The sequence below is a fragment of the Cebus imitator genome, unplaced genomic scaffold (genome assembly GCF_001604975.1).
Source record: "Cebus imitator isolate Cc_AM_T3 unplaced genomic scaffold, Cebus_imitator-1.0 Scaffold156, whole genome shotgun sequence".
NCBI lineage: Eukaryota > Metazoa > Chordata > Mammalia > Primates > Cebidae > Cebus > Cebus imitator.
Genome location: NW_016107471.1, coordinates 3,923,517 through 3,948,772, shown reverse-complemented (window position 1 = coordinate 3,948,772; position 25,256 = coordinate 3,923,517).

Here is a 25,256-nt window from a genome sequence, read left to right as displayed (position 1 = left end):
TTTTATCATTTTCTAATTCAAGCCACTACTATCTCATGCAGAGAACAATGCAGTACCGTACCAAATGCTCTTTAAACTTTGGTCCATCCCATCTAATCTACAGTCTTTACAACTCTAATCACGTGTCACTCTTCTCAATATTATTTCAATGACTCTCAATCTACAAAAATAATTTTAGACCTCTTATTCTGGTATTTAAAGCATTCTAAAATTTCCCTCAACATGTCTGTTCAGTTTATCTCCCATTGCTATGTCATTATGAAGTTACTCAGTGAGATGATTATCTCATTCCTTGTTTCTGTGGAGATGAAGCCTGGCATAACAAAGAATTAAAATTTGAGACAGACTTGAGTTTAATTTTTGATTACTTAACTTCTTGAGCTAGAATTTGTTATTATGTTCAAACAGGATTTCTTTATACCTTACTCACAAAGCTATCCTAAAGATTCAAAAGAAATATTAGCTGTGTTCCCAGACCCATACTAAGTATCATAAATATTATGGAGAACAGGACAGAATCGCACTTGGACTAATTTTAAAATTTGAGAAGATATGATAAATTGTGCTCATTGTTCCCTTCAAATCTAAAAACCAACACAAAGAGAGGAAGACAGAGGCAAATAAACTGTAAGACAAAGGTGGTGTGGTTTTAAAGTCCAATGGGGCCCTAAGGCCAGCTCTGTGTCCTCCTCTCCACCTATCAGAGAAGAATAAACATCGGGATACCAATACTCTGAAGAATGGGGTCTAAAAATCAGAAACACTTGCCTAAGAATGCAGCCTCTCATTCTTCTGCAATAAACAGTCCATTTCTAGTGGGTATCATCCACAATCTGGGTCTTCAGGAAGGGCCATTTTATTACACTGCGTTTAAATTTGTGGTAGAATCCAGTAAAAGCAGAAGCAGTGGTAGATATATCACAGATGGCCTAAGCAGTGACCTAATTAACTTAGCCTTGTCTTGATCTATTCTTTTCACCCCAGGAGAGAGTTCATTCCAAAGGATTACTTGCTGCTTCTCTATTTGTTTCCAAAATCATTAAGCCAATCTTGCGTCTTTACATTTATCCTCTCTTGTGGCCATTCATAAAATAATTCTGTCATGTAGTTTATCCACCGAAGTTTCCTGATATGTACTAGAAAATTTAGAAAATAAGAATTATATCCATCATATAGCTTCCACCAAAATGCTTTATCTCTTTCAGGATTATAGAATAAAATGTATCGGATAAATTTAAGTTCTTTTCTCAGGGTCTCATATTTTATAGAGATCTCTGTGGCTACCATGGAAGTAATTGAGTTCAATAATTGCATAAGGTGATGACTGTGCGATTTGTTTTTAAAAAAGGTACCTTTTAATCCTGACAAAGTGGGAGATAAGATTACCCTACCTGAACTTGACCATACATTTTTCAAGTCCGTTTGGGTATGTGGTGCAGAAGCAAGGCATATCAGTCCTCTTTATGTATATGCACTTGAGTTCAGTTACTGCTTCTTAGGGTATACTATATTGTTTACAGTTTGTGAAAGAGCCTCCTAGGAGTTTCACATATATAGGGACTTACCACCTACCAAAATATGGGCCCAAACTTTTTTATTTTTTTTTTTTGAGATGGAGTCTCCCTCTATTGTCCAGGCTGGTGTGCAATGGCACAACCTCAGCTCACTGCAGCCTCCACATCTCAGGTCCAATTAATTCTCCTACCTCAGCCTCCTAAGTAGCTGGGACTACAGACATGTGCCACCATGCTCAATTAATTTTCGGAGTTTTAGTAGAGACTGTTTATTCACCATGCTGGCCAGGCTGGTCTCGAACTCCTGACCTCAAATGATCCACCCGCCTCAGCCTCCCAAAGTGCTGAGGCTACAGGAATGAGACACTGCACCTGATCCAAAACATTTATTTCTGTACATTGTATTCATCTGAAATCATTCTTAAAACTCCCCAGGGATTTAGCAATTGTAGATGTGTAAGATATTGGTATGACAGGCCTCCACCACTATAAATTTGTCTGTTGTTCAAATATTTGATAATTTTTAATCCAGTAAGAATTCTAACACTGACTAGGCTAAGAGAATTTTATAAATGTCCTTCCTCTCTATTCAGCTTTAAACTGGACTTTAAAAACTGAATAGCCTCAGAATTCATAACCTCCAAATCTTTCAGTTTTAGAAAGGATAGCTTCAGTCTTGGATGGTAAAGCCCCAGCATCAATAATGAAGTCCCATGGACTGAACTTGTCCACTATCCCCTGAGTATAAGATAGACACCCTAGTCCTAGCAAAGTGCCAACACATGGAACTGTTCTGCCTTCTCTCTCATTATGTTTATCAGTTATTCCAGTTGGACTTTTAACCAGTTCTAAACCCCTGACTTCTCCTTAGACTGGGGTAATTTATATTTATAGCAGATAATTCTGTTGGCAGCATTTGTAGCTTTGTAATGTGGATCACTATAGTCATTTGTTAAATGGCGCTCTAACCTCATCCGGTCATTTATGGCTGTCCTCAGTTTCCTGAGGTCCCTGAATTCCATCAATTTTATTCTATTTATGCCTCCTCTTTGGAAACAATGTTCTCCTTTGGGGTCCTGTTGATCTACATTTCTGCTATTTGGAAATTTGGACATCTTAGTATTCTTAATTTCTATGTATCATCCCACAAATGTGTCTACAAATCCAACCATATAAAGTTGGCTAAAGTAAATGTTTTTAAATTTAAGAATTCTTTATTATCTGGGAGCATTCATTTTAAGCAAGATTAGAAATACTGGAAACTCAAAATTGGCTTAGGTTACTTTCACTCTGGTCAACTACTGAAGCATCAACAAGCAACACACAGCATATATACAATGTGAACAAGCCCCCCAGTATCTTCCAGGTCCTCATAAAAATATGCACAAAGCTCTACGGTAAATGTAATCTGCCATGAGTGAGTAAACCGCCAGATCGTAAATACTTAGAAAAACACAGGCCACTATTTTTACACCATTAGACTGGGTGTAAAATGTTTCAGCATTGAAGAATTATTTTTAAATCTCAGTTATAGTTGCTGTGTTATATTTTTCATGCATTGTCAGGCCGACAGCTGGCCTGGCCATGAAACACCACTAGTTGAAAAATATCTCATCTCTCCTGCGTAGAGTTATTTCATCTAGAGGAAATTCCCTCATTCCAATAGCTAGCCCAGGATTTGTTTCTTCTAATTGTAGTCTTGCTCGTTTCCCCTTTAGTTTTACATCATGCTCCTATAATGTCTGTTAGATTCTTAATCCCATAAATTTATTGAGAATTTTCCCCCAAGAAACATCTGCATCTCAATGAGTCACCTTGAAATCAACCAATGTTTTCAGTATTTTAGGCTGTCCAAATTTTACGTAATCATAATCTAGAGCTGTCCCAATCTTCAAATAATGGCTCCCCAAATGGCTTTTTAAATAAATCTATCTGCAACTTGACAGTCTAAATGTCAATATTTTTTTTGCACCTTAGTTTTCTCCAGATTATTTATCCTAGGTTTTCGATAGTATCTCACCCTTTCCTGTTTGAGCCTCTTTGAGTTGGTATTGATTTCTCTAACATAGTAACTGTTAAAACTTCTTTCTTGATAGCATTATTTTTAAAGCATGTGCCTTTTAACTCTTTTTATTTTAGATTCAGGGGGTACCTGCACAGGTTTGTTATATGGGTATCTTATGTTAAGTGACACTGATGTTTGGGGTATCGATCCCATCATCTAGATAGTGAGCAAGGGCCCAATAGGTAGGTTTTCAGCTCTTTCCCCCCTCCTAGTTTCCCCCCCCCCAATAGTAGTACCTGATATGTAGTTTTCTGATCGTCAACTTCCTCCTACCCTCCACCCTCAAATAGGCCCCATTGTCTGTTGTTCTTTTCATTTATGGCCATAGTACTTAATGTTTAGCTCCAATTTGTAAGTGAGCACATGCAGTATTTGGTTTTCTGTTTCTGTGTTAATCTGCTTAGGATATTGGCCTCCAGCTGCACCCTCAACTGTTCCCAAATATATTCTTTCTTATTTCTAGAACAAAAGCTTTTTCAAAACATATCCTGGAAAACATCCTATTTCATTAAAAGGAGTGGTCCTTAACATAAAGGGTTGATTGGAAGTGAAAGGGACTCTTTGGCTTGTTACAATATCTGAGGGCATATTTCACATTTGTGAGGTTAAGAGTGAAATGTCAAATATACTATCATAATCAGGCTTATCTCCAACACTGTTCTTAAAATACCAAAAGCACATCCAAGAAAAAATACTAATATAAACAACAATCATATTTCTTTACTTTCAAATTTATGCCTTTTCCATCTATGACGATCTAAATTCCTAGATTGTGACATCTCAGATACAGGCCTATTTTAGTTATTTTTCATTTTATTTTTGTAATGATTTAACTTTCTTCTTACCACTGTTCTAGTAAGAAAATATTCCCAATAAAGTTTTATTTTTTGCCAATAAAGCCCCCCCCTCTATTTAGATGAATAGTGCATCTGTTCTCCAAGTTTCACAACGACAATTTGTAAACTATGAAGAGTAAATATCAGGGAGAAGAGATGGCCTAGTCTAATTTTTGTGGTAGGTTCATTAGTTCTATATGAAGATTATCATTTAACCAAAAAATATCTTGAGTTTGCTAGAGAAATGGCTTAGAAACACAACCATAGAGACAAAATGATTTTGTCAACAAATTCCTAGATATCTTATGCACAGAAGCTATTTTTAAGTGGGTCTTAACAACTAAGAAACTGTACCCATCCATGTAGATTTACCTGCTGTGGCTCTCAACAAAGCATCAACCTCCAGGTGTTAATTGGTTTCCAAATTTTGTTCCTTATCTATTTCTCAGATATTGTAAGTGTCTCAAATGCTGAAAATAAAATCCCTTTTCGGAACCAATTGAAACAAATATGTAAATTAACATATTTTCTTTTTACTATAAAGTTGTTTGAAAACTATTAATAGTGTGAGATTCACAGTTTAACTGGCTCTTTTGCAGCCCCTGTTGATCTTAAAATAGCTTACCACATGAAATTTTGGTTCTACAAGGCAGACATGCCTACCCAGAATGACTGCTGACACTGATTTGAAGCTCTCTCGTGACATGAACATATAAGCCATTCTGCCCTAAAACCTGTTAAAAAGCAATGCATATAGAAAAGCTGTAAGATAAAGTTGCAGATGATCAATTTTTCTTGAAAGAAAACATGTCAGAGGAGGTTGTAAAAATGCATACTTTTGAAACTTAAGGTACCGTAAGTACATCAGGTGGACTAAGAGTATAAAGAGCCCTCCATGAGAAGTTGACATGTGCAAATATAGAAGCATAAGATGACATGTTGCATGCATGTGGGCTAATGTTGGTAATTTGGCATGACTGGTGAATGAAACGCAGAGTTGGAAGAAGTATTTAGCAGAAAGAGGTCAGAACATTTAAGATCTTATATGACAGATACAGAATCTCAGCATTATTCCAAAGCCTACAGGAAACAACTGTTGCTTTTAAGCTAATTTAGTAAATCATCTTAGAAAGGTCATTTGGTTCCATCATGATCAAGGGAAAATTTGAGAGGCATTAAAAGCTTATTATTAAAGAAGCACTGTTCAAATGAGAGATGATCAGAGACTAGGCCAAGTCAATGATCCTGTTAATAAAAAGTTAAATTGTGGTGGTGACAGAATATTTAATGATCATTTGAATGAGGTAAGTAAGAGGAAGAAGTCTTGGCTAACTTGTAGATTTCACTATTTAGTAATAAGTGTAAAGAAAAGTGGACAACTTTGGGGAAAATAATGAGTTTGTGAATAAAGTTATTGATTTTGAATGCTTAATACCCAAAAAGACGTTCAGTATATGTTTGAATATCATTTTGGATCTCAGGAAATTGGATCCAGATGAAAATAGAGATTTATGTTATCAATACATGGAGTTTATGTATAGCTAATTTGGGGAGAAATGCAGAATGCGAACAGAAGTGAACTAAGAAAAGGCCAACATTTAAAAATGTGGTTAGCAACAAATAACAGAATGCCCAATTAGTAATAATTATTTTTATAAAGACTCAGTTTTCTCATATAACTAGAAATCCAGAAGTTACCACTCCAGGTCTTTGCACCTATTTATGCTGCCTTCAGGATCCTAGGTCGTTTTTATATTTCTACTTTGAGTCTACTGGTGTGTTAGCTTTCATGTTCATATTTACCACTTCATGATAACAAGATGCTGCATCCCTACCTCATATCCACATTCTAGACAGGAAAACAGCAAAGTAGAAAGAGGCAATTTCAATATAAGAAAAGCGAAACTTGACTTGTTTTCCCCAGAAACCTTGATTATATCTCATTAGCAAAAATTGTCACATGACTACAACTATCTGAAAGAATGTGCAAAAGTATTATTCCAGCATACTGTAATCTCAAGCAAGCCTATTTCTGTTAGAAAAAGAGTTGAAAGTGCTAATCGTAGGTAATTACCAGAATCTCACCGCAAACACGTAAGAAGTTTGCTCTATACGTTATCAGAAGCAGCAGCTCTTCTGAAGGATCTTGATAAGGAACAATCCAAGAGACCATAGATACTTGGAGAGAAGAGTGTCTTGTACTTCCAACAACTAGTAGGTCAGCAGAAGCAGCAAACATATATGACATTTACGTAGAAAAGAACTGAGTAGAACATATGTTGAAAAACTTCTGAAAATAGATGGCTGTCTTCCTAATTGCTGTATTTAATTTGTACATGAACTTGTCTCTACTTGAACACCTGCTCTTTTAAAATCCTATGTATTTTTCAGGTTCTGCTCTACTTGCTTTTCTGATTTCTATGATAATCTCTAATGTTTCTGTGAATAAGATGCATTCTTTTTTTTTTTTTTTTTTTTTGAGAAGGAGTTTCACTCATGTTACCCAGGCTGGAGTGCAATGGCGCGATCTCGGCTCACCGCAATCTCCACCTCCTGGGTTCAGGCAATTCTCCTGCCTCAGCCTCCTGAGTAGCTGGGATTACAGGCACGCACCACCATGCCCAGCTAAATTTTTGTATTTTTAGTAGAGACGGGGTTTCACCATGTTGACCAGGATGGTCTCGATCTCTTGACCTCGTGATCCACCCGCCTCAGCCTCCCAAAGTGCTGGGATTACAGGCTTGAGCCACCGCGCCCGGCCATAAGATGCATTCTTATTCATCATGTGACTCACCTTTTGTTCATTTCTGTGAATCATCTAACCTTGAAAAAAATAACATAGTGGATATTGTGGAGGCTCTTGGTACTAAAACACTTGTTCCTTCAGATACTGTGCAAATAGGAAGCTAATATCATATAGCTGAGACTCAGGCAGAGATCACCTTTATTTCAACATTGCCTCCTTCTCAAAAAGAACTTGCTTTGAATGTCTCCTTGATGCAAGTTATAAATATTTCCCTTATGCTGGCCCCAATTCTGGACAATTCTACAGTGCCATATCTTGAGATCACAGACTAACTTGTGTTTTGGTATAATCCCGTTTTTTTACTCACCTCACAGGAGTTTATCCTGAGAGTATCCCCAAATAAGATTTTATACCATTCATTGTTATCTCAGACTGTGCTTCTTGGGAACTCAATCTAAAAAGTAGACATTTAATCAATTTTAAGAATATATTCTCAAAGCACTGAAAATTAAAGAATATATACTATTGACCAACTCTTTTCTTCATTCAGTACGCTATGTGAGAAGTACTGCCATCTTCTAGGTACTGTTCTTTTGCAATAAGAGGAAAATGAAACAGATAGCATCTCCACCTCACAATGCTTACATTTGAGTGGTAAAATATAGAGAGTAGGCAAATAAAATGTAGTTGTACTGTATATCTAAGTATAAAAGTTGTCTAGGCAGTTGGATAAACAAACCTGGAGTTCAGGGTAAGATCTTGATCAGAGATCCATACGTGAGTGTTACTAGGACACAGATGGTATTTAAACCCCAAGAATCAATTGAGGACACCTAAAAAGTAAACAGTAATAAAGGACTGGAGATTGAGTCTTGTGCCACCACTATATGTAGAGGTGAAGAAAATAACGAGCCAGCAAAACAGACTCCAATGTAGTAACTTATAAAAATTAAAAAAGGGAAGAGTGAGTCTTGCTCCAGATACATGAGTGGAATGCAAAACAGTGTAAAGGGAGGAATCAAGAAGCAAAATGGATTTTTAAAAATTACCAAATCCTTACTCTCAAGCACTAGGCAGTTAGTTTAGAGAAAGTAGAGAATAATGCAAGCTGATACAGCTTAAATTTGATTGGATTGTGGGTAAAAGTGAGAGTGAGAAAAAGATGGCCATGAGTGTTTTGTGACAAATAAATTATTAAGTGAAATAGGAAGATTAGTGATGGATCTGTTTAAAAAAGGCAATTTGGCCGGGTGCAGGGGCTCACACCTGTAATCCCAGCACTTTGGGAGTCTGAGGTAGGCAAATCACCTGAGGTCAGGAGTTTGAGACCAGCCTGACCAACATGGAGAAACCCCGTCTCTACTAAAAATACAAAATTAGCCAGGCATGGTGGTGCATGCCTGTAATCCCAGCTACTCAGGACGATGAGGCAAGAGAATGGCTTGAACCAGGGAGTGGGAGGTTGTGGTGAGCAGAGATTGCACCACTGCACTACAGCCTAAGCAACAAGAGCTAAATTCCATCTTGAAAGAAAGCATTTTAACAAGGAAGTATGCATGAAGTACTGGGATGTACAGAACACTATGATAAGCACAAAAACACATAATTAAGGCACTACTCTTATGATGAGAGTATATCAAGTTGAGGATGTATATTTTTAATATATTTTCATCCTTAGTTTTTTTAACCAAAAAATCATAAGAATCTCTGATGAAAGGGTAAATAAATCAAATGGCTTTTAATAGTGACAAATCCAAAATCTGTTGAATATATAAATCATTTTATGTTTTAAGGATAAGATGAATAAGGCAAAGTCAACAGTTATCAATAGAACTCTTACCTACATGGAAAAGGGAGAAATTATATTTATGATGATCATGACAATGTCATGATGATAATATTATGAAGATGGCCAATTTGTATGCACACTGGCTTTACACCGTACACTGTGTCCCTCCCTGTTTTCACAACAACATCACATATAGGATTTCTATCTCCATTTATAGGCAAAAGAAATAAGGACTAGAAGTTAAGTAACTATCCAAGACATTAAATAATGATATGAAGATTTGAACCCAGACCTATCTGACACTAACACATATTCTTTCACTGTTACATCCCTCTTTAATCAGAATGTGATTTAAGAGGAACATAAGGTAGTCTGCTGGGTTAACTTAGGATTTGTCAATAGTGCCTGTGAGCTACTGTAGCCATGTTTACACTTATCTTTATATCTTAAGAAATATTAAGATATGCCTACTAAAAACATTTATGTAACTATAGAATTTCATTTTTAATAATAAAAGGTAACTCCAGCAAGTTGTATGATACTTTGGGGGTCTCATTCCCTGCATACTCCCTCTTAATCAAGAATTAAATTTTCCCTACTGGGAAATAGTCAGAATGCCTTGCAAAATTCAAGATGTTAGGAACTATAAGTCTACTGTTGTCATCTCGCTACAAACTATATTATTTGATTAGAGAGGATATCAGATAATCTGAAAATTACCAATGCTATTTAGATAACATATTTTAAAGGCTGAATTGAAGTTTGAATGAAACAAAGTATCTGTGACTTTGGTCTCACTGTGTGTGGGACTAAAAGTTCTGCATATGAGTCTTGTATCTCCTTTTATGCCTCATTAAAAAAAATAAACTCCTTAGCTGAATAATTTTTTTACTTTGTTTCTGTCTGAGTTTGAGAGAGATGTCTAGATGTGTTTATTTTTTCTAAAGATTTTGGCAAGATAAAACATTTTTCATTATAAAAACCATAGGGGAAAATTTAAATTAATAAAAAGAGAATGAGAACAATTTCAAGCCATTTCTTTGAAGCTAGCTAAGCAATTCAAAGTCAAAGGGAAGGGCATCAAAGAATCAGGAAGGCCTCCTTCCACCAGATCAGACATAAATATGTTTGGAAGAAATCATGTATTTAGTCCAATGTGCTTAATTATTTTTAATTGGCTGGAGTTGGAGTTATTGTCTTTTTCATTACTTTGACATCATCTGTTTTTCTCGTTCCCAGTTGCCCTACTTGGTCTTTTCCAAGTCCTTTGTACATTAATATATCCTTCCCAAAATATCTTCCCTTTTATAACTACTACTGACTTAACCTGTAAAATGATGTTTAAAAATCTGAATACATTACCTTTAAGCATGAATATGTACACACAATTATGTATGCACACAAAGTTCCTCTCCACAGTATTCACAAAAATCTTTGTGTTGTGAAATTTGGTACAGAATTTTATTCAAAAAAAGAAGACAGACTTTGTATAAAAGCCTTTTTTTTTAGGTTTAAAATATTTGAGAAAACTGAACCTGTAAATCCAGTTTTGATTTACAAATCAAATCTACTCCCATTTTACATTAATGTGTCAATAGAGAACTAAAATTTCAAAAGAATGATCTTTTCTTAAAGCAGTTCTATCCAGTGCAGCTTCATATGATGAAGATTACATTCCATATCTATGCTGTTTGATGTAGCCACTAGCCATGTATAGTTATTGAGCTCATAAAATGTAGCTAGTGCAACTGAGGATGTGCATTTGTATTCTTATTTTAATTTGTATTTAATACTCACATGTTATTGGAGACTTCCAAATAGTCCAGCTCTTAGGCATTGAAATTTCTGCAAATTACTGGGAAGTTTGAACGTAAAGGGACTTCCTTCTCTATAAAACTAAAAGTGGATATTCACAGAAGGATAAGTTTAGAGAAATTATGACTTACATGCTAGAGTAATATTATTGTTTTCATGTGTACAATGAACACTTGTTACAAGGATTATATCAGATTTTCATAAAGATTAAGTTAATTGAATACTTACCAAGTGTCGAGCAATACAAGAGTCTCAGGAAACAATGGTGACCAGACCAGGATCCGGTTTCCATCGTAGATAGGAATGAGGGATATACATAAGAAAGGGTGTAGGTATTTGATCAATTGATGGTTGCAAAAATATAAAATTACAGTAGTAAAAAGCTAATGGGGAAATTGTTATAAGGCTCTAGAATAGAGTGATTTGGCATAAGGAGGTCAGAGAAACATTACTAGAGGAAGTGATATGGAAACTGAAAACTGTAAAATGAGTTCTAGTAAAGAGAAAAAAAGAGAGTGTTCCAAGAAAAGGGAACAATGTATACAAATAGTGAATATGAAGGACAGAAGGACAATGGGACTGGATAAGAGAGTAAGAGAAGAACGGTAGAAGCAGAAGGTAGAGGCTACATGATGCAGTGTGCTGAAGGCCATGATAAGAATTCTGCAACCTATCAGCAATTCGCATGTAATTCGATGGCATTAAGTAGAAAAGAAACATGAGCCAAAACGTGTTTTTGACAAGTCACTCCACAATGTAATATGGAGAATGAGTTGCACTCATTGGTTCACCAGTGTTCCCTAAACTTTCCTTTAACTCATTCTCCATATTACATTGCGGAGTGACTTGTCCAAAACATGCTAGCAATGAATACAGCAGGGAATGTTGTGTTGGCCATGGACTTAAACTGACTTGAAAAATATTTAGCAAATATAATTGGCAAGAATTGGTAGTGGTTTAGATTCAGTAGGTAGGGAAGAATACCGTATCTGAGATGACTGTTATGTTCCTTGCTTATAGAAATAAATAGAATGCAGTGCCATTCACAGACAGTGAAAAGTGAAAAAGGACTAGAAGTGAGGGAGAATGTTAGGAGTTTATTTTATTTTATTTTTTTGGATCTCCTGTATTTGGGATGGCATTGAGATTGCCAAAAATAAATATCACAGAAGAGGCCTGGGTAATTATGTCTGTTACATCTCTATAGGTAATAATTGAAGTCATGAAGGCGAAAGAAAATATCAGATTAGAAGAGGTCACGTTCTGTATTTAAGTGACTTCACTATTTAATGCTTCATACTGAAACCTGATCAAGATACAAAGGGTTTGTGAGAAAATCAAATGGTATTGTTGCAAAAATATTCAAATATAAGACTGTGTTAATGCAAGAAATTAGAAAATAGTGCGAGGTGTTACTAAGAAAAGTATTAAAAGTATTCTTTGACTTTAGAGACAGAAAGTAATTGCTGATCCCATGAAGAGCTGTTATGGTAGAATTGAGAAGGCTGATGCCAGATCAGAATTTGAAAACTGATGTACAATAAATGAATAACAGCAATTATAAATATCTCTTTTGAGAAAATTTCATTAGAACTTACCTTAAAAAATGCTTAAAAGCAAACCAAGGCAATACAATTCAGGACACAGGCATGGACAAAGACTTCATGACAAAAACTCCAAAAGCAATTGCAACAAGACAGAATTGAGTAATGAGATCTGATTAAGCTAAAGGGCTTCTGCACGGCAAAATAAATTATCATCAGAGTGAACAGGAACCTACAAAATGGGAGAAAATGTTTGCAATCCAACCATCTGACAAACTTAAACAAATTAAGAAAAAAAAAAAAATCAAAAAGTGGGCAAAAGGTACGAACAGGCACTTCTCAAAAGAAGACTTTTACCCAGCCAGAAACATACAAGAAAAAGTTCAACATCACTGATTATTATAGAAATGCAAATCAAAACCACAATGAGAAGACTTCTCACACCAGTCAGAAAGGCAATTATTAAAAAGGAAACAATAGATGCTGGCACAGCTGTGGAGAAATAGGGATGCTTTTACACTGTTGGTGGGAATGTTAATTAGTTCAACTATTGTGGAAGATCTATTCCTCGCAGATCTAGAACTAGTATACCATTTGACCCAGCAAACCCATTACTGGGTATATACCCAAAGAAATAGAAATCATTCTGCCATAAAGACACATGCACACATATGTTTACTGGATCACTATTTACAATAGCAAATACGTGGAACAAACCCAAATGTCCATCAATGATAGACTGGGTAAAGAAAATGTGGTACGTGTACATCACGGAATACTGTGCAGCCATAAAAAGAAATGAGATCATGTCCTTTGCAGAGACATCGATGAAGCTAGAAGCCATCATTCTCAGCAAACTACTAACAGGAACAGAAAACCAAATACCACATGTTCTTACTCATAAGTGGAAGTTCAACAATGAGAGCACATGGACACAGGAGAACAACACACACCAGGGAAGGGAACTTAGAGGATGGGTCAATAGGTGCAGTAAACCACCATGGCACATGTATACCTATGTAACAAACCTGCATATTCTTCACATGTATACTGATTTTTTTTTTAAGAAATAAAGAATTTACCTTCTCCATATTTTGGTGAATGACATCATAATTCACATGGATATGAGAAACATGAATGTTAATCTAGTTTCATATTTCTAATTTAGCGTTCTTCTACCAGGTGTCCTTAAAGACTCTCATGGCTAGCAACATCACTGAATCCACCATTGACTAGCTATATTAATATTCAGAAGGCTACCTAACCTCTCTCAGCCTTTATTTACCTCATTATAAGACATCAATAATGAAATCTCTCTCATAGAAGTACTTGGGATTAAGTGAGTACTTACGTAAAGTGCCAAGTAAAATGCATATTGAAAGTGCATATTAAGTGATAGCCATTTTATTTTATTTTATTTTATTTAAGACGGGGTTTCACCATGTTGGTCAGGCTGGTCTTAAACTCCCGACCTCAGGTGATCTGCCTGTCTTGGCCTCCAAAGTGCTTGGATTACAGGCATGAGCCACCACACCCAGCCGATAGCCATTTTAAATATGAAACGTACTCAACCTATGCCTTTGTCTCCTTTTCTTTACCATATCAATATTTTTGTTTCCATTCTCATCCACTCTTGCCTGGTTTATATTAATTGTCTCCTAACTAGCACTTTAGTTCATCTGGCAAAATGACCTTTCCAAAAGGCAGTATGATCATATTGCTGCCTTTCTTAAAGTCCTTAAAATATTTCAGTAGTTCCCCACAGCTTCCAGAATTAAGTTCAAATTTCTTAGATTAGCACCTAAAGTCCATCATATTCTGATGCTTTCCCTAAAACCCCAGCTCTGTTGCCCACATGAACACTTCTAATCAACCCCACAGAACTTTTTGCTGTCCTCAAACAAACGGACTTTATTCCTCATGCTATTATGCAGGCAGTTTCCATCAGTCCAAGAGCTTTTCTTCTCTCCCTTCACCAAAACACCCATCTGACATGGATTTTCTGTATCCTAACTGCATCCTGTGCATTTTCTTCCTTATGCATTGGATTAGAGGACAGACATTGGAGCTAGACTTCCTGGGCTCTCACATACTGGCTCTGGTATTTATTAGTTGTGTGCCATTAAGCTCATTACTCTATGACTCACTGTTATCATCTGCCCAGGAAGGATCATAATAAAAAGGTCCACCTTTTTTGGGTTGTTGTAAGGAATAAATGAGTTAATACACATAACTACTTAACGCTCAATAAATGTTAGCTGTTAATATAATGTGATAGCTGCTAGCTTGTAGCACAGTGATAACTCACTTCACTGTGCTATATACTCCTTGGAACCTTCTATTATTTGCTTTAAAGTTCTAATATCTAAAAATTGCTCAAATGCCTATTATTGCTCAATATATATTACATAACTAAATAAATGGATGTACTCAAGACTAAATTTCACCACATTGCATCTGAGTTCTGAAAGTATCAACATGAAACAAGTAGTAGTAGCTTGGGCACTGGGAAAAAATCTCACTATATATATTAATAAGTTAAGAAAAAGTATCTTTCTAGGATTGCTGTGTCCCATTATTTGCTATTATCTGAAGAAATAAACTTGTAAAAACAAGTTCATACAAGTTCAATAAGAAATGAACAGTCCATGAAGAAATATAAATTATATCTTACAGGAATTTGAATATATAATTGAAAAGTTATTAAGAGCGGAACTAAATCATTTTTAAAGCATTGGTTAGTCATATAAATTAGAGATATATTTTCAATTAAAAGATCTAGCTTACATTTTTTAAAAATTTCAATTAATTCATTTTCTAAGTGTTCCCATGAAAGATCCATGACTACAGCATACATAATATTTTAGATTATTCATAGTATACTTAATAACCATTATTCATAGTATGCTTAATAACTGTGAATAATCTAAAATATTATGTATTCTGTGGTCACGAAAAATAGCAGCATGCTTACTGAATGAGGTCAGGCACAGTGGCTCATGCCTGTAATCCCAGCACATCGGGAGGCCGAGGTGGTTGGATCACCTGAGGTCAGAAGTTTGAGACCAGCCTAGCCAACATATTGAAACCCCACCTCTACTAAAAATACAAAAATTAGCTGGGGGTGTGGTGGTCACCTGTAATCCTGGATACTTGGGAGTCTAAGATACGAGAATCACTTGAACCCAGAAGGCAGAGGTTGCACTGAGGTGAGATCTCATCACTGCATTGCAACCCTGCGTGACAGAGTGAGACTTTTTCTCAAAAAAAAAAAATAAATAAAAGGAGTTAAAATTACATTAGCTTTGTTTGATTATTTATTTTACATAATCTGAATTGGGCTGAACAGTTCAGGAGTGCTCTCTAATTCCCAATGAATCCACTTCTCCAGTAACCTGTGATCCTCACATTAGAGTCAATTCTTGAAGATCTCAGAATTACTCACTTTACAAATGACAAAGATAATTTACATGTGGTGATCTTAGAAGATTTTGAGGTATCTTAGCAAACAAAATAAACTGATTATGACCATTAATCCATTTTCTAACTCAGATAACTTCAAATATTTGGGAACAAAGTAATAAGGCTTACGTGTGTGATGCATAGTAGCCAATCTTGGTTCCTACTGTATAGCCTTCTGTCATTCAGAGATTTTTTGCAAAGGAAAAAGTGCAATTCTAAAACTTCAGTAATTAGGGAAAATATGTATGAGCATGATACACAAAGCCAAAATAGTAAAATAAACCTTTTAAAAGAATAGTCACTTATCAATGTAGAATTTGAAGCTTTAGGTAACATTTTGAAGATTTCTATCCCAGACTTGCCTATGACCTTATTGACATAGACCTCAGAATTAGAACCCATTGAAAATGATCTTGACCTCCTTACCACATTCATGGCTAAGATTTGATGCTTCCTTACACATTTGAGCTCTCTAATATGATCAACTTGATTCCCTCTCACATGCTTCATGTACTGTTGATGGCCTTATACTCACCTTTCACAACTGGTGTTAGACATTACTCCCTTGTACTGATCTTGTTTTCCCACATCTGACTCACTTCTGCTCCCTTGACTACACATACTGTGCCACTCACCCTGCAGTGAGTCATGGAAGAGCTCCAGTCCTACAAATAAAAATGGGACAATGTTTTAAAGCCAGGGAATAGAGAATTTTCAGCTTGCACAATTTTAGAAATACAGCATGTATATTGAATTATTTTTCTCCTAGTTTAGAACATACTAAGTTAAGCATTAATACTAAAAGGCAATGTCAGATTTGCATATTTGCCATAAGTTGCAAAATGCAAGTTGTAAAAAATAACTTTGCAGCAGTTTGAAAATCTGAGAATTGTCTTAATAGATAGGCTCTAAGGCTGCATAAATATGAAAAGGATATTCTACATATTTATTCACTAAAAGAAGAACTTCAACAAAGGAAATATTAAGACTGAAAGATTATGTGCCAAAAAGAGCATTAAATCAACATTTCTTCTGTGATGAACAGAACAAGCTAGACCTAGCCTTTTTGAATACTTTCATTCAGGTTATTTTGCATAATTACCACCAAATGTTTAATATTTCTGAATAGGAACAAATAATCACATAAGCCATTTCCAAATTTTCTTCATATAAAATAAGAGTTCTTTTCCAAAGAAACTGTTCAAACTTAAAGCATGAATATCGAAAATATATAAAGAATTCTGTTTAATATGAAATTATCATTATCTTAACAATAATAAGTATACTATAAGAAAATCTATCTTGGCTTTAGTTTTCAAAATGTCAATCTCTGAAATTATTTTGCTAGTAATAAAAACATTAACTGCTCACTTATATATTTGTATTTTTCTCCCAAGAAAAAGCTATACTATCTTACAATATTTTGAACTTTACTCAAGCATAGATAAAATTTAAATATAACAGTCCAAATATGCTATTGACACATAACTGTGTCTACAGTCAAAAATATGAGCTGACATGAAACATGGCTGAGACAATGTGATATTTCAGCCATTTTCATCGTTAATAGTTGCATTTTGTGTGAGCTAATCACATGACTATCATATTGAGCACATTCATGATTTCTAACTCAAAATCACCTGTGATTTTGATATAATAATTACAAATATTTGGTTATTTTCCTAAATTAACTAAATTCTGACATCAGTAGAAAGCAAGACCACATTACCCAACATGGACCGATTACCTGCTGAATTTTTACTGACAGAACCATAATCTGTTTCAGACAAATAATGTGTTCTTTAAATTTGGGTACTAGAATATACATAAGAACCAGATTACTTCTGTCAAATAATATTGGCAAGCATACATTTTTCACTTCTGTCAAGGAGAAACCTTAACCCATTTGGATAATAATAATGGTGAGATTTTCATAAGCAGAGGCTTATCAAAACTTACCATTTTTCTTTAGACTAATTTATAGGCAAGAGAAGAAGTTTGAGAGCAAGAAAATAAAGAACAGGGAAACATACGTAATCATAGTGACCAAAACTGAAAAACCACAAATACTACAGAGAAGGAAACTCAGTGAAATAACATACCTCCCCCTGTAGCCATTTGATGTAAATAATTTAGTTAGGGCAATACGGAAAATGTCCAAGTGAGAATGAACTATGATATGGGAAACTAAAGTCTCAGACTGATACAGGTTCTCACACCAATTTTGACTATATTATCTCAAATAATTAAACATCAATATATCTGTTTTCCAGTCTGACCAATCAGCAAAAAGCTGTCTGAAGATTATAGAAAATCAATATGAAAGTATTCAGCATAATATCTGATATAAATATGGTATTTACTAGGGTTAGAATATTTGTCCTTTTCAAAACTCATGTTGAAATTTAATTGCCATTATAGTAGCATTAAGACATGGAAATTTTAAGATGTAATTAGGCCAGGAGGGCTCCATCTTCACAGGTGGGACTGCTGCCTTTCTAAAAGGAAGCGTTATTTGCCCCCTCACTTTCTCTTGCCTTCTTTTTGCCCTTCCACTTTATGCCATAGAAAAATGTAGCAAGAAGCCCTTTGCAGATGCCAGTGCATCCATCTTAGACATCCCAGCCTCTATAACTGTGAAAAATAAATTTGTTTATTACAAATTACTCAGTCTCAGGTTTCTGTTATAGCAGAAAACACACGCACACACACACACACAACACACTAAGATGGTTTTTCATAACTGTGACCCTTTATCAGTGGTCACTTATCAGTAGGATAAAAAAAGGACCTTGGGCAAACTCTGATTAATTGTAACCTCCATGTGAACCCCTTTCATAGGAAATACCAGCTGTGTAGTCAAAATAGTTCACAAAATCAGATATGTAAAATATGACTATAACTGGAAATAATGTTCCTGAGATCCCAACTTCATGGATTTTAATAATGTTTAATTGTACTAATTCATAGTAATTAAATTGCTTGTTTTAAAAATGAATCTCTCAGAATTCCACTTCCCTAACACATACCTAATTATTATTTTAATTCTTAGCTTCTGAGTTCATCTAAAACCTGGAGTCGAAAGTAGGGTTGTATGTCATCCTGGCATTAGAAGAAGGGCATTTAGATTTTTACACCATCTCTTGCTCCTCTGGTCTGTACCAAAAGGGAGCTCATCTGTCAGGTCGATAATGCCCTCATTGCCTTCACTGACCTAGTTGATTGCCCCACTCTGGGTTTTAATTGCCAGAACTAAACAATCTGCATTCTCTCTTTCCCAACCGGAAGCCTTCTTCTGGTACCTTGGTTCTCTTGATAACTCTGGTGGTGTTGGCTGCTCAGGAATGTTGTTTATTTTCCCTCACTGCTTTGGGAGTTCATGACTTTGTGAGACTGTCCTAATGTTGATCTAAGAATCTCCTTTAGCCACTGCTATTCTCTAATCATAGGTGCCCTTTTTGGACAGTGGGTTTTCCTTGTAAGACTTGCCACTATTTACACTATGGGAAGCCAAACGCTTGGTGTTGTCATAATTTCTCTCCTTTAACCAAAGGTTTAGCTACACTCCTCTGAGTCCTCTGTTTGACTAGACCTAATTTTGGGTTTCCCTTCTTATCCTTACAGAATGCTGTCTGAGCAAGAATTTTGCCAATTCAGTTTATGAAAAATCCCCCACTCTTTGTATCCTACCCCCTCTCAATATCTTATCCTCCTGACCTGCCTTCAGCAATAACCCTACTGAGTCTGTTTACTTAGAAACGTCCTTATCCTTGATGTTTCCTCTTTGTAATTTTTCATCCACTGACCACCCCCCGACACACACACCCCAACCCTTGTTCTTGGTTTTAAATCTTCAACTGTCCTTGTTAGAGTCAGAGTTGAATCCGAACTCTCTCTGCTGCATGACCCATGCTGCAATGCCTGTTGCAATGGCCCCCCTTAGAATAAGGTCTACTTTACTATCTTTAACAAGTGTTTGTATAACATTTTTTTGAACAAAGTTTGCATCATCTCCTCCACTCTTTGAGGTTTGATCTGAAAAACAGGAGACAGGGCACTTCCCAGAGACCACAGTGTCCAGAGTCTAGTTATATTCCTTTGTGATTTCTCTTCCCATATACAAATCAGTCTAAACCTTACTTTCCTACTCTATGATATCAATTATTGGCTCAAATTTCAACAAGGTTCAGCTCTTGATATTTAAATGGAAGTTTCTGGCAATTAAAAGAAGTACAACTTTTGTCTCAAGCCTGTGTTTCTTACAATTGAAATCCTGTTTTTTCAAAACATTGTTACTATCTTAGGTTTACAGACTTTCAGAAGTAAAGATTTCAACTTTTTGTTGTTTATTCCCTACTTCTCTTTACTGTGCCTGAGTCCTTTGTTTCTCACTAGTGGTTACCAAAGTGTCTTAGCCTTAAAGACTGAAATAAACATGATTGTATCTCAGTGAGATATTATATCTTTCTAATTCATAAATTTATCAAACCATTTAGCTTTTTTTCAAAGCCTGTCAGAATACATAACAGCTATATTAGTTTCTTAATATCCTGATGCCATAACACAGTACTACAAACTAGGTGGCTTAAAACAACAAAATTTTATCTTCTCACAATTCTGGAGGTTAAAAGTTCAAGGCAGGTTCATGCTTCCTCTGAAACCCATAGGGGAAGAATTCTTCTTTACCTCTCGCTGGCTACTAATGGTGGCTGTCGATCCTGGGCATTCCTTGGATTCCAGTTGCATCACTGCAAGCTCCACTTTGTTATCACAAGGCATTCTTTCTTGTATGTTTCTGTTTTACACATGGCTGTCTTCCTCAATGTGTGTGTCTGTGTCCAGATTTCCCTATTAGAAGAACATCAACCATATTGGATTAGGGCTTATCCTAACTATGTAAATGAAGAATTACACATGAATTCATTTCACAACGACTATGATTGCATCTGTAAAACTTGATTGCATCTGTAAAAATACTATTTTCAAATATAATCACATTCATGGGTATTCTGGGTAGAGACTTCAACATATCTTTTTTGGTTGTAGGGGAAGTTCACAATTCAACCCATAACAGCTAATAATGCATGTCACATAGTAGGTATTCACATATTTGAAGAAATGGAGAAACAGTCTACATGTGAGGTATTTCCATAATTTAATAGTACCTACTTTGTGCATATGTTTATCAACATGTAGCAGCATGTTAAAGTTGTTCCCTACATTTAATCATTTGAATGTAAAGGAGTCTCCTGCTGTATCACTGTCTAGTTTCCCTTCTCCCTGAATAGTCTTTCATTTGTATTTTAAAGCTTTCGATCTTAAACTACTATTATGACTTTCCTGTTAAAGGCCTGAGCCAAGTCCATTTAATCAGTATTAGAATTGGCCCATTAATCTATTTTATTACAAATCATGGAGAAAAATCAAACCCAAAAGAAGTAAAAAATGATGTTGTACAATACATTTGCTTGCGTCTCTTAACCTAAGACCTTGGGTCAGCTGTTCAATTTCATAGCAAATAAATGTAAGATAATTTCATATTTATCAACCTTACATTGTATCTTACTTGCTGAAGTATCTTTATGAGATATGCCACTGTATTGAAAAGGATATTTAAAATGTAACTGTGAAAGCTGAAGCAGCATTGTTTCACATAAATGGTATGTGTATTTATTGATAATGACATAAAAATTTGAGAGTTAAGTCATTAATACTGTGCCCCAAATGACATCTGATTTGTGATCTCAATCAAAATTGCTTTCAACAGAAAAGTGAATGATTGGAGTATTACACTCCAGCTAGAAAACACTAAACTCCCACAATATTAAATTCTATCCAGTCATATCACTTATATCAGGCATTACTTTAAAAATGCCATTCCAAATACTTTATGGCCACTGCAAGATACCCATAATGGCATTTACAACATAACAATGCATGTGAAAGCAGCACAGAGATAGTATTTGATATAAATAATTTTGAAAGCATTTCCATCTGCAAGTGTAACAAGCTTAAAAAATCCACAAATATAAGTTTCTTGGACTTTCATATTAATGCTGTACCTTAGTAAAAAAAAAAAATGTAAACGAGAAATTACACATAAATTGGCTTCACAACTATGATTTTTTATACTATGATACAAAAAGTAACTGTTTCCAAATATTTTACTGTATAAAGTATACACTGTTGTTCACCATTATAAAATCTGAAATTCTTGTGATAAAAACAACTGAAATCTACATATGAAGAAGCAACTCCTTGTTCTTCTCTTAGTCATCATCTTCAACATTTTGCCTGTTCACTGCTCCTAGATCATTACTTGTTGGCACACTTGTCTGTATACATTATCACTTTTTTTNTTTTTTTTTGAGACAGAGTTTCGCTCTTGTTATCCAGGCTGGAGTGCAATGGCGTGATCTCGGCTCACCACAACCTCTGTCTCCTGGGTTCAGGTAATTCTCCTGCCTCAGCCTCCTGAGTAGCTGGGATTACACACATTCTACCCCAAATCCCATCTGTGTTTTCACCAATTACCAATTTTCATCCTCTTTTTTCAAGTTTTAGAAGAGTAACTGGCTTACTAGATTCCCTCTGCCTAGACTACCCTTTCCCTTATTTTTATATCGATAATCCTGTTACTTCCTTCAAGTGTTTTCTCAAATGTTCTTTCAATGTGGTCTACCATGACCATCCTATTTAAAATGGAAACCCTTAGCCCACTTATAGTGTCCATGTACTCTATTTTTGCTCCTTACCATATCTGATCCAAAAGGATACTATGTAGTTTACGTACTCAACTGTCTAACTTCAGTCCTCCTGAGATAAAAGAAGTACAACCATAGAACATCTATGTTCTATTTTTGTTCAATGTAGGGTAATTAACACATAGTATATATTTTGTAAATAGTCACTGGAAAAATAAATAAATACCTTCCTCTTAGGCCAACAGCCAATAGTCTTTCTAAGCCTCAAGGAAAAGTACATCTTAAATACCTTATTTTATGCAAATATTAAAATGGAGAAAATATCTTTTTTTAAAAATAGTATGAGAAAACTAATACAAAATATTTTGACAATAAAATTATGAGCTCAAAGAAATTCTTCAAAATGAGAGAGAGGCTGCAGCTTGAATAACAAAGCAAAATCTCACAGGATGCCAGATCATGTAAAGCCAGGAGTTCCAGACCAGCCTAGGAAAAATAATGAGATACCATCCCTTCAAGAAAAACAACAAAAGAAACAATTTTAAAAAGCAAAATTCAAACATATTTTTAAGACCTATAAAATGAAGTGTTTCAGAGACTGTTAAAAAATAAATGAAAATTTTTTCTGGTTGTTTAAAAACAGCCAACAAAAGGAATCAGGAAATTATGGAACAAAGTGTCAAATCTGTCTGAAAGCATTAGAAAAGAATAGAAGGGCCCTTTATGATGCTAAAGAGTGCTATTAAAAATAAACTTATAATAGTTTGGGATATTTTTGTACAAAGAATAACAAAAGGCTATCTTATAAAGCAAAACTACAGAAGTAAAGGAATATTAGAAAATAGCTATTCAAAGGAAACTTAATTGTTCTTTTCAGGCAGGCGAATTACTCTATTTCAGTAATATAATAGAATTATAGGATATATGTATACATAATTATAATATATAATCTATTAGCAATATATCCCCATTATGTATATAACATATATTTAGAATATAATAGAATTATTCCTAGTTCAATAATAGAAATAATATTGGAAAGTAAAGACATAGAAGAGCTAACTAATATAGTCTCATTGAAATATATTGATTCTCACATGTGAAAAGAGAAAATACAACATTTTCCCCATGAGCTCATAAAACAATAAACAGGATCAAACTCTCCACTACAAAAAAATGCTCTAAAAATCACAAGACAAAAATATTGTACAGATACAATTATCTAATTAAAGAAAACTGCAACACTTAAACATTGTCAGAATGGCAAAATACCTTACCAAGAAAAACTTAGGTAAATCCTTTATAAAATGATTTTCTACTAAAAAGGACAATCAAATCAAAATGAAAGAAAATCTAGAAAATATTTCAAGGAAGACAGAATACAGCTAAAGAAATACTGAGAAGATAATTCATAGCTGTAAATAGCATGCCAATAAAAAAAGAATTAAACTGATTCAACATACTAGAAAATAAATTACAAATTAAGCCACAAAGTAACATAGGGAGTAATTATTAATGATGAATGCAGAAAATATTTAGAAATCTGAAAAAACATAACCAACAAATTAAAGTTTAGTTTTCAGAATAACCATACAGTCAACAAACTACTAGCCAATATTATGATAAAAGGAAAAAGAGCAAATACACAAAATTTTAACATATGAAAAACTGAGGAAATTCAAAATCATCCAATCTGCTTGATTTGAAAACCGAGATAAATAATTTGAGAAAAATGGAAAGTAACTTTGCAATAAAATTCTAAACAGGCCAATTTCTACAGGAAAAATAATAGTAAAATGAGACTTCCACCCCAAAAATGATAGGCTTCCATGATTTCACATAGGAAATTTGCAATACCTTTAACAAATAGCTTTTCAACGCTACGTAAACTCTTCTAGAACAAAGATTTTAAAAAAGAACTAATTTTTTTTCAAGCCAACATAACACTGATATTCAAACCTTTCAAATGCCACACAAAAATATTGCAGATCGACCTTATTTATGAATCACAATGAAACAATCCAACATAAATATCTGCAAAGAAAATTTCAAGATTATAGAAGAAAATTAAAGAGAATTTTATTTCAGAAATGTAAGTATTCAAAATTAAATCAGATATTAATATCATTTTATATTACTTGATCTAAGGAGAAAAGTCCTGATAAACTCCATAGATATTAATAAAATATAAAAATATTCAATGTGAGAATTTTTAGATATAACATCACAAATTATGTTCATCCCAGCTCAAAACGGTAATAAGATAGATGATATCCTTACCGTGTCGCTCACTTTAAATGTTATTTCTAGCAAAGTCAAGGGCACAATAGGATGAACTGTGTCTCTTTTGTACTTAACATTGTACCTGAATTATGGTACAAAATAATTTAACACAGGAAAGAAACTGAAGGTACAGAATTTGGAAATAACGTAGCCTCACTATTTACAATTGATGTGTTTAAATATCTGAAAAACAGAAGAGAACATAAAAAGTGTTATATAAAAATAACTCATAATACAGAGTAAAACATTAACATGCATAAATAAGAAGATTTCAAATAAAACAGTTTGAACCATACCGAACTGTTTTCTCATTGTCAGTCAAATTAGTAAATACATTATCGACTGAATCCACCACCACCAACAGCAACTGTCAAATGATAGAGTGGAAGAACAAAGTGCCATTTACAGGAGTACAAAAACAGATACAGTATCAATAAAAGAATACAACCAGAAATGAATACATTATTTGATGAGAAACTTTAAAACCCTCATGAAGGT